Source organism: Gobio gobio, assembly GCF_949357685.1.
Source record: "Gobio gobio genome assembly, chromosome: 1".
Taxonomy (NCBI): domain Eukaryota; kingdom Metazoa; phylum Chordata; class Actinopteri; order Cypriniformes; family Gobionidae; genus Gobio; species Gobio gobio.
The window spans coordinates 2,615,870-2,627,025 of NC_137097.1; positions in this window are offsets into that span (position 1 = coordinate 2,615,870).

Below are 11,156 nucleotides of genomic sequence, written 5' to 3' on the forward strand. Positions count from 1 at the left end.
CGCTGCGCCATCCCATTTCTTCATATTGATATTTAAATATTATAGCCTAATGTTTGTTTTATCGAGTTAATATCGAGTTTTGTTTTGTAGAAAGATCATTTTGTTTTGCTAAAAACACATGCTTGAAGGTGAATTGCTTTCTTTACAGTGAATTTCATTTTGTATAAATTGTACCTTAATTGTAATTATTTATTATAAAAAAATTTAACATGAGACTACTTTCAAAAACAAAAAATAGTGCAAAAAATGTAGGAAAAAAAATTCACATTTCTAAAATATTTAAATATTCTTAAATCAATAAGCATTTACTAGATAAGTACAATTTCCAACTTAACAAGAAGAGCATTTTTTTTGCTCTGTCACATACCGGAAGCTCATTCATTATGCAGCTCATTATGTGGGCTATTGTGTTCTTTTGTCCTCTCAGGTGATACTCAACATTAGATATCACGCCTTCTCGCATAGGGGCTTTGAGAAGAAAAACTGTCTTACAAATGTTAAATCAGTGTATTGTTTTATGTGAATGAGTAGTCTCAATGATTCTCACATCAGTTTGAAGCAAAAACTCTGGGCAAATACAATAGATATGTGTCCACAAGACTTTTGACTAATGGGTGTGTGTTTTGAAACCTTAATTTTAAAACACATTTTGTTTTCTCAAAAACCATGCATAAACATTTTTCTCTCAAAAATACAAGCATGTATACGTACATGTTGCTCACATATTCTGGTAGTCCAGTTTGTGCTGAATACAGTGTAATTACACGTATGCCATTGATGTGTTTATAAGCAACTGAAAAAAATCACATCACATAACATACCGCACAAGATTATGAAAAGGAGACACATGGTACAACATAATTTGAGTGATAGAAGGTGTCTTTATTCAAATCCCCCTTGCCAAACATCATCAGTCCGTGTACTCTGTATTCGGTCCCTGTGCTTCACAAACTGCTGTCGACCATGCTGATGGTTGTACCATTTAAGAAAAACGACAACGGGCTCAGTTTGCAACACGTCATCAAACCGGTTGTAGAATACATACTTGTGCTGATCGACAGGATCCTGCGGATTGGTAAAGGGCGAGGAGGATACAGGGAAAGCTGGACGGCTTTCCAACTCGAGCTAGCAATGGAAGAGTTGTTCTTTGGCAAGACGTTCTCAGCTCTTTCAACTCTATGTGGTGAGTCTTGGAACAAATGCCAACAGCGTCTCTAAGGCCAGAGGATTCTTGGGCTTCTCCCCGATTGGGAGCGCAAGCGTAGGAGAATCACCTCCGCCTATAGAAATGTGGATCAAAGAACCGGCTCAAAGAGAACGTATAGAAAGGGTATTCGCCCTGATGGACAGTTTAGATGCAGAACCAGCCGTCGTAGGCAACGCTCTCGTACTGTTGCTCCTATGCCATCTCTACGAAAGAAACGATGGCATCAACTTGGATGCCCTCAAAAGCATCAATTTGCCACACCCACTTGGGAAGATGATGGGAGCCAGGACCGTGGAGGACTAGCATCCAGAAAAGGATTCGGGTACCCCCGAACATTTTGAGCGAGCCCTCGAGCTGGTTAAAGACAAGAGGAAATCACCTGCTTACTGTCTCGTACTTGGGCAATATACAAAAATACAAAATCTTCCCGTTCCTGACTTTATGGGATGAAGCCTGAAACCAAAAGTAAAATGGGACAAGGTCAGTTTTATTCAACTGTGTGGTACTGACGAGACCCCTGACCCAGAGGCTGAGGCTGCATCGATGTTCGGAGACGTTTGCGCCATAAATCAGAGAAAGAGTCTTTCGTATACCAGAAACTTCTACAGGTATCGGGAACACGGTGCCCCTTGGATGGCGGAAACTCTGCGCCATCTGCCAACCAACCTGAAAAAGCAACACAAACACATCTTGTCTATCAAGATACACCATTGCATTTCCCTTATCTGCAGGTTTTATTACTATTTTTCTATTTGTTTGTAATTCTTTTAAAGCTTTTCTCTCCGTAGGTGTTAAGTTCAGAGTTTCTTTGTGTCCCTGATCTAATTGTTTGTATGCATAATAATCAGCTGTTATAATAGTTGTTATTTCCTTGGGGAGACTGGGCAGTGCTGGTGACCAGTCTGAACTTCAGGTGAATGGAACCGTTTTCTTTTGGTTTTTCTTCCCTTTATAAAATGTTTCTTACTTCAACCTACGGTGATAGGTACTTTTTGTTTTCTGAAACTTAGCGGGTGGGAATGAACGAGAGACCTCTAGAAAGTACCGAACTTTGAGTCTGGCTCAGTGTCACTGTTTTTGAGAGGTTTACTATTAATTTGTTGTGTCCCCCTATGAGGTTGTGGATGGCTGGCAGTTTAAAGCCTCCATCCAGTGTGAGAGCATGGCATTTGCTGTGACTGGTCTCCAGTAGACACAGTCCATCTCTACATGAAACCTGGTGGACGGTAAGGCAGGCACAAAGTTCAGGTGTTTTTGGATGTGCACATTGATGTGTTCAATAATATCCTGTTCACCCAGTGGCAAAGATCGTGAGAAGTTGATGATCGGGAAGAGGAACTCCATTCTGGGCAATCTTTTCCTGGCCGCTCTATATGTCTTGACCAGTTCAGTGACCGCTGTCAATCTGTACCTCTGGCTCCTATTATTTAAACCAAAGGCCAGAATAATTTTCTCCGGCTCTACTGTTATTATGGCCCTCTCTATTAGTTGGCCCGCATTGTGCAACTTAGCACTCGGCTAGCTGTTTGAAACAGCGAAAAGCAGTGAAATATGTTCCTTGATAAATTTATAGAGCGATTGAAGATTGCGAAAAGAGGATTTAAAAGATATGTCGAGTTTTATACACTCTCACGTGACTCTCTCACTTTCTAGGTGTGTGGATGGTAAAGCTATATGCAAATGACTCTCCTCAGAGTCAACTTTATTTATATAGCGCTTTTAACAATGCAGATTAATGTGTATTAATTAAGAGTTTTGGTGCATCAAAATACAAAAACAAGTCGATTCTTTGTTCCTTGAGTTGTAAAGAATTTTTTGAAGATGAAATATACAAAACAGTGAGTATAAGTCCAAATAACATCAATGTGAACAATCAGTGTTGAAACATCAATACCATGGTCCCAAAAACAAAATACTAAGTTTAAAATCATGTAGGATCTCTATATGTATTTTTTACTTAAATTATCCCTTTTATATTAATCTGTATATATATATATTGTATTGTTGTCCCTAACTTTACCCTTAAACTTACCCATACCACCACACCTGTCCCTAACTCTACCCTTAAACTTACCCATACCCCCACACCTGTCCCTAACCCTACCCTTAAACTGACCCATATCACCACACCTGACCCTAACTCTACCCTTAAACTGACCCATACCACCACACCTGTCCCTAACCCTACCCTTAAACTGACCCATACCACCACACCTGTCCCTAACCCTACCCTTAAACTTACCCATACCACCACACCTGTCCCTAACTCTACCCTTAAACTGACCCATACCACCACACCTGTCCCTAACTTTACCCTTAAACTTACCCATACCACCACACCTGTCCCTAACCCTACCCTTAAACTTACCCATACCACCACACCTGTCCCTAACCCTACCCTTAAACTGACCCATATCACCACACCTGACCCTAACTCTACCCTTAAACTGACCCATATCACCACACCTGTCCCGAACCCTACCCTTAAACTTACCCATACCACCACACCTGTCCCGAACCCTACCCTTAAACTCACTCATACCACCACACCTGTTCCTAACCCTACCCTTAAACTTACCCATACCACCACACCTGTCCCTAACTTTACCCTTAAACTCACTCATACCACCACACCTGTCCCTAACTCTACCCTTAAACTTACCCATACCACCACACCTGTCCCTAACTCTACCCTTAAACTAACCCATACCACCACACCTGTCCTTAACTATACCCTTAAACTGACCCACACCACCACACCTGTCCCTAACCCTACCCTTAAACTTACCCACACCACCACACCTGTCCCTAACTCTACCCTTGGGTGAATTTGGCTGGGTGAATTTGCTGGCAGCTGTCTTACCAATCTTCCGATAGGTCAAGGCAATCCCAAGGCTGAGAAATAGGAACTCCGCTATCAAAATGCCAATTATGAATAAATCCTCCACATCCTCCACGGACAGGACTTCCAGGCACACGACTTGCCAATTGTTCCAGGCGTCCCGCGTGTAGCCCGCAGCGAAGGTCCCGTCCGGGCAGGTGGGTTCTCCCGGTGCACCCTTCCTTAGTGAGAAAATCTTGTCAATCGCGCTGAGAGACCAGTTAATTAATTCCATTTCAGTATTTTCAGGAGTCCGGCAAGCAGGGGGTCAAGAAAAAAAAGACAAAAAGATCAGCGCTAAAGCAGAGCGGGGAGCAGATAGAAGGCAAGTCTGCTCTGTGTGAGATCTGGAAGTGGAAGTGGATTTAGCACAGGTGTTTCTGACTCCCTGTAAATAGTTCTAGGTGAGGGCACCGGAGGTGTTGGATTTCTGTCAGTCGTCTGATCTCTTCTTTCATTGATAATTGAGGTTGACGAAACTCTCCATTCTCTCTTTCAAGGTTGTGCATTGTCTTGTGAAGATCCAGAGGTAAGAATTGGGAATAGTCATCTTGCACACTCCACTGGTCTTTAATGAGGCCCCATGACTTTGTGTGTGGACCTGTTACTTCTAAAGATTCAGGTGTTCCACCTTCGGCTCCCTCTTCTGAGCTGTAATCTCTGGCACCTGTGGTGTCATCTGGCTGGTATTCTTTTCGCCCATTTGTCTGCCTGCATTTTGGCTGCATCCTTTGAAGGCCGTGTCCTTGAAGTGCGCGGCCGATGCTGCCTTCAAAGGGCGCACCGAGACTCGTTTACAGTGGAACGTTTAGCGGATTGCGTCACAGCGGCGCAACGAAGGCTGTCCCAATTCGTAGGTCCTTCGAAGGCTCCTTCAAAATACGGCCTGCAAATGCGTCTTTCTTTTCCCATGAAATGAAGGATACTCGGATGGATGCTTCGCAGCCTCTGCCAACCCCAGAATTCATTGTACGCCGCAACGTCAGATTTTTGAAGAGAAATTGCCAGATTACACTTTTAAATGCAAGTATTGGGTTTCAATTTACTCGTTTTCTAATGTATCTACTGATAAAAATAAAATGTTGACTAATATGTTACCAACATACGATTTTATATAGTTTATACTCTTTATTATGTACATAAATGGGCCGAGGTAAACATCTTTAGTTGTTTTGTTTTTAGGCAGTTGAATATAACTTTAAAGTCCAGTATAAATGTTCATTTCAGTTCTCTTCAACGGCAACTGTCAACAGTTGCTAAATATTTCAAATAATGTAACGAAATACATTTACTCTGTATTTGAGTATAATTGTGAAGTACCTCAGATTTTTATTCAACTTTATCTCAGAGCCAAATATTGTGGTTTTATGGAAAACTGACTTTGTACACATTATTATAAGATTTTGATATTAGTTATCGTTTAAAAAAGAATCTAAATATAAAATACACTAGAAATATGTCTTGTAGATCAGGGATAGGTTGGTCTTGGAGGGCCGCTGTCCTGCAGAGTTCAGCTCTTTTGATTTGAGGATGTGAGTTAATTTATTCTTCCCTCTTTCTGAAAACATCATCTTAGCGACATGGCAGCCGTCGAATAAGTCAGCACTGCAAACCTGTTGGTAGACAGAAATATGCTCTGATTCCAGAGGATGTCCCGCTTCACCAGGGTCTCCCAGCCCAGCTCAATAAAAGACTACATAAAAACGTTTTCTTCCATCTGTTTAATGTACTATTAATTTTAAAATTTATTTTGTTTTTCTAATCTTAAATGCAACTTATGTAAATAGTTGTAAAAAGTACTGTAAATAAAAATGTATAGAACAATTTATTGTTTCATTTACAAATTAATTGACATAAAAATAAATGAACAGAATTATTTATTTAATTTACAAATTATAACTTGCATAACAAAAATAATGTGTAGAACGATAATATTTAATTTACACATTTTAATTTACAAAACCAAAATTTAGTTCTTAACAATCTCTCAAGAAGAGAAAACAATCAGTCCATTCTCTCCCTGCTCTCCTCTGTCTCTCTCTTCATGTCCTCCCTCAGTCTCTCCATCAGCTCATCTTCTCGGTCTCCTCTGTCTCTCTCTTCATGTCCTCCCTCAGTCTCTCCATCAGCTCATCCTCTCGGTCTCCTCTGTCTCTCTCTTCATGTCCTCTCTCGGTCTCCTCTGTCTCTCTCTTCCTGTCCTCCCTCAGTCTCTCCATCAGCTCATCCTCTCGGTCTCCTCTGTCTCTCTCTTCATGTCCTCCCTCAGTCTCTCCATCAGCTCATCCTCTCGGTCTCCTCTGTCTCTCTCTTCCTGTCCTCCCTCAGTCTCTCCATCAGCTCATCCTCTCGGTCTCCTCTGTCTCTCTCTTCCTGTCCTCCCTCAGTCTCTCCATCAGCTCATCCTCTCGGTCTCCTCTGCCTCTCTCTTCATGTCCTCCCTCAGTCTCTCCATCAGCTCATCCTCTCGGTCTCCTCTGTCTCTCTCTTCCTGTCCTCCCTCAGTCTCTCCATCAGCTCATCCTCTCGGTCTCCTCTGTCTCTCTCTTCCTGTCCTCCCTCAGTCTCTCCATCAGCTCATCCTCTCGGTCTCCTCTGTCTCTCTCTTCATGTCCTACCTCAGTCTCTCCATCAGCTCATCCTCTCGGTTTCCTCTTGGCTGGAGTTGCTCCTCCTCATCTTGCTCATCCACTGCTGAACTCGGCCCTGGTGTGTCCTCAGGGATGGAGGCAATGAGGACAGTGGGGTTGTCCCAACACCTCATTCATGAAGACAAACCATGGCCAAGTTTCCCACTCCCTCACCTGTCCCAGGACACTTTCAATCCTAAGGCAGAGAAAATAAACATATCTGTCAACAACAAACACAACAGCACAATACATTTCAGTAAAGATGTGTCTATTAACTTGCATACTTTTTATTTTATTTTAAGTTGTTCCATTTTTTTTACCTGCAAGTCAGGGGTGCAATCTTAAGAAAATTAAAAAATATGATGCATCAGTAGCCTGCATAACGTTACATACAAAATACTCCAGAAATCATATTTATAGATACTCAAATTCTATATTCTTTTAGTTGTGGGCTTTGTATAGGATAAGGCCCCCTATACCTACATGAGAACCAGTGGAAATACTACAAATGGGCCGTACTCCAATCCACACTGGCCGAGTTTTTCGGCCCGGTAAATAAATACTCATTTGCTGCCCTCATTTTAATAAAGCTGTCTGCTACTTCATCCATAAAACAAAACGAAATATTACATCAGATCACCTTAACCACCCATTCGACTTAGAAGGGGTTCCTTTAAGGGAACGTGGCAAGGGAACCCGAGGGACCCTATGCCAGTCACTATTCGGGAGGTTCTCACCGAATGCCACCAGGGAGACCTGACCTGGTGACCCAGTCTGTTTATGGGACACGTAATACGGTCAACCCTGTCTGTATAGTACAGAGCCTCTGGTACACGCCTATGAAGAGGCATCCCGCTAGGGTGCTGCAAGAAAGGCAGTGACATCCACTAGCCGGACCTCAGAGACGGGTTATCCCGGAGAGCAGCTCTCAGCGAAGTGCTTTATAACCCTTGCTAGCGAGGGGAGTTTAGCCGCTCGATCCTCGGATCTACCAAGCACTTGTTTTAAAACGTGCTTAGGAGGCCAAAAAGGGCCTTACAGGCTGATTGTACCAGGGAGGCCACGAGGGGCCTACAACCAATTAATCAGCGCCAGGCGGCTGTAAGCTCATAGCAAACCCTCACTTGAGAGGAGCTCATAAGCCTGCCCGGTAGGTAACCATGCCGTAGGCAGTCTATGAAAGTCCCCTCTTGTAGGGACCGCATAGCAGCATTGACGTCTCGTCCTGCTAGGGTAAGAACACCGCCTTCAGGTCTCGCGAACGGTCAGAGACCGGCGCCTGATAGCGGGTGGCCACTAGCCGTCAGCGTAAAGCCAGTTGTGCGTTCCCACCTAGGGAACTCGTTCCCCAGGGAGGCCGAGAGGGGCCTCCACCTGGTAACCTGTGCCGACTGCTCGCACTCAGGCCGGCCAAACAGGCCTAATACCTGATCGCAGTCGTGCTAGCCCTCGAGGTAGCTGGGAAGACCAGGGACTCGCTTCATCAGGGAGGCCTAGCGGGCCTACCACCTGCAACAAGGTTGGGCATTTCTCCATCACAGCCCTCCGCTCAGTGACTGGACCTATCCAGAGACCACGAGACAGGAGCGTGCCCTCAGAGGAGGCCACGTGGGGCCTACTACTCCAGCGAATCCCGCAGGGAAGCCCCGTGCAGCTTGCCTGATAGCAGCCCATGCTACGAACCGTTACCGAAACTGGGGACCGGGGAACGATTTCAGGGTGGCGCAATGCCTCCACCTGATAGCAGAACATGCCGTCCATAGCGCTTCTGCTCATTGCCACAGCGACTGGGAAACCGGGAGCTCGCCTTCAGGGAGGCCCATTGCCTACCACCTGATAGCCGAACGTGCTACTCATAGCACTTCACGCTCCCTACTAGCACTCATGCTAGCCATCCAGTGACTGGGACCCAGGAACGCCCCCATAGAGGAGGTCAGGTGGGCCTGCTTACCCCACAGCAGGCCCGTAGGGAGGCCTGGTAGCGCCTACCACCTACTAGCAGCTTGTACCAGCCGTCGAGGGACTGATGCCCAGTAGTATCCCCCTCAGGGGAGACCAGGCAATGGAATATTGCAAGCGAAATTTGCCCGCTGATGTTGATGGATACGGGCTGAATAAGGTTTCTTCCATCCTTTCGCGATCTCTTGGTGGAGATCGGGAAAGAATGGAAGACTCCCGGGAGCTGGTTGGTCATGAGCGGAGAGATAGCGGTCGTCCAACCTACTCGGACGCACGTCATCCCTCCTAGCGCGCTGCCAGGGCAGCTGCAGTCTACCTGCAGCGCGCTCCATGCTCCAACAGCTCCCCATACATGGGACAGGATGGTTGAGAAGCCTCAGCCTCATGCGCTTCATTCGCCTCCGAATGAAGAATGCGAGTGAAGGCGCTTCATTCGCCTTCATTCGCAGACAAGGAGGAGGAGCCCATATCCCGCTCCTCCTCCGAGGTCTGCCCCTCACGATCTGGCTCGTTGTCTACCAGCACCACACCGGTCTCCAGGCGACGATCCAGATCCAGCTGGGAACCCCAGGATTGTAGCCGCCACTCAGCCTCAGCACGAGCGGGGCCGTTCCCAGCTGCTGAGCTCTCTCCCCTCGAGAAGAGAGCCAGACGAGAGCGGAGCGTTCTCATGGGAAACTGCACGCAGTTCGCACAGGATGCTCCCTCGAGAACATCCCGTGCGTGCTCTTCCCCCAGACAGTACACGCAGAGTGTGTGTGTGTCGTCAGGTGTAAGATACCTGGTACACGGATCCACGCACCTGCGGAAGTGATGCTGCTTCTTTGCACACTTCATTGTTGATGCTTTTCTCACGCGATAACAGGCAAAACAGTCACTGAAGACGAAGAGACCTGTCATGTTGGCAAGGTGCCCTTTTATACTTCCTGGTTGCACCTTGATGACGTCAGAGGCTGTCGCCGGTCAATAGGATTGACGTTTATTGATTGTGATTTCAGGCACCTGTCACGCCGGAGGCGTTCCCCGTAGCGTCGAGCTGACGCAGCGCGATTTCCCTTTCGAAAGGGAACCGTGCAGTGTTAACACAGAAATAAAGACCACCGGCTTTTAAAATGTTTTGTTGGTTATTTGAGTAAATAAAAACACAATACTTACATTTATAAGTGTTCCTCGGCGGGATGGGCAGAGGAATACACCGCCTGTCCTGGTTGGTTCTATTCTTCGCGGCCGGGGAGAAGGACGGTGGGTTGGGTTGCCAGGTCTCTGCAACAAAAGTAGCCCAAAACTCCCAATGCGGTTTTCTCCATCGAGCGGCTGAATTCTCCACTGGAGTTGTACGTTTGGCGGTGTTGGAGTGGCAAAATCGTACTTATGGGGTAAAAACCAACCCGCGGAAATATTTTTTACCTTAAAAGAAGATATAGGTCAAAAGTACTGAAAAGTCGCCTAATTTGGCTGGAAAACCGCAGACTTGGCAACACGGACGGCAGGCTGCATTTGAAGGCCCCTTCCAATTGGGACAGCCTTCAAATGCGGCCTTTGAAGGATGCAGCCCCCGAATTGGGACACAGCTTCTGTAATCCGGCTCGAAGGACCAATGTTAAAAGGGATTAAGTACAACCGTAGGCTCTAGTCTAGGTGGGTGGGTGTTCGAACTGGTGTGTCGGTAAAGACACCTGAGCAAGGATTCAGTTCCAGACTTTAATGAGTGATTAGCAACTGACAGTGATTGACAGCACAGTCAGACAACAGGGCATTTCTTAGAGTAGTGGACATTGTTAATTCTTTGTTGATTTCAGACCACATCTATACAAAGATAACAATGAATAGACAGTAATAACAATATATTGTCACAATAGTCAAGGAACAGTCAGACATAGGCCTAATCATTCAAATACAAGGATTCAAATATTTAATGCAAATAAGCATTAGTGTAGTACTGTTTAAGGCCGCTAGATGGCCCTAACACTCACAGATAGAAAGTTATATTTGCTGCGTCATGAAGTAGAACGGTTAAGATGAATAATGGCATATAATTAACTATCCACACAATGTGCAATATCCACTACTATGAATTTAGTATATACAAACCTCATATAAATCTACGAAGTGAAGAATTAAGCTTGTTGGGAAGGATGAACTTCTAAACGCACATTACTAACGATGCTCCAGAGAGTAAACAAGCTAGCGGGAATCTTAATACTATTTATATACAGTCAGTTAAACATAAATAACGAGTTTCTTATTATAATAAAGCACACTTACATTGCTTCAATGACTCACACAATGAATGGCCACTTTATGGAAAGTTATCGTTATCGATCAGCCTCAGAACACTTGATGCTCCCTTCTCACACAGTAAACAAATGCGCTTATTGGTTGTGACTTCTTATCAGCCAGTATTCAATCACCACTACATAAATCCATATAAAGTCCTATACAAGCATACTGAATGTTTGCATATATGTTGTTTAAATTA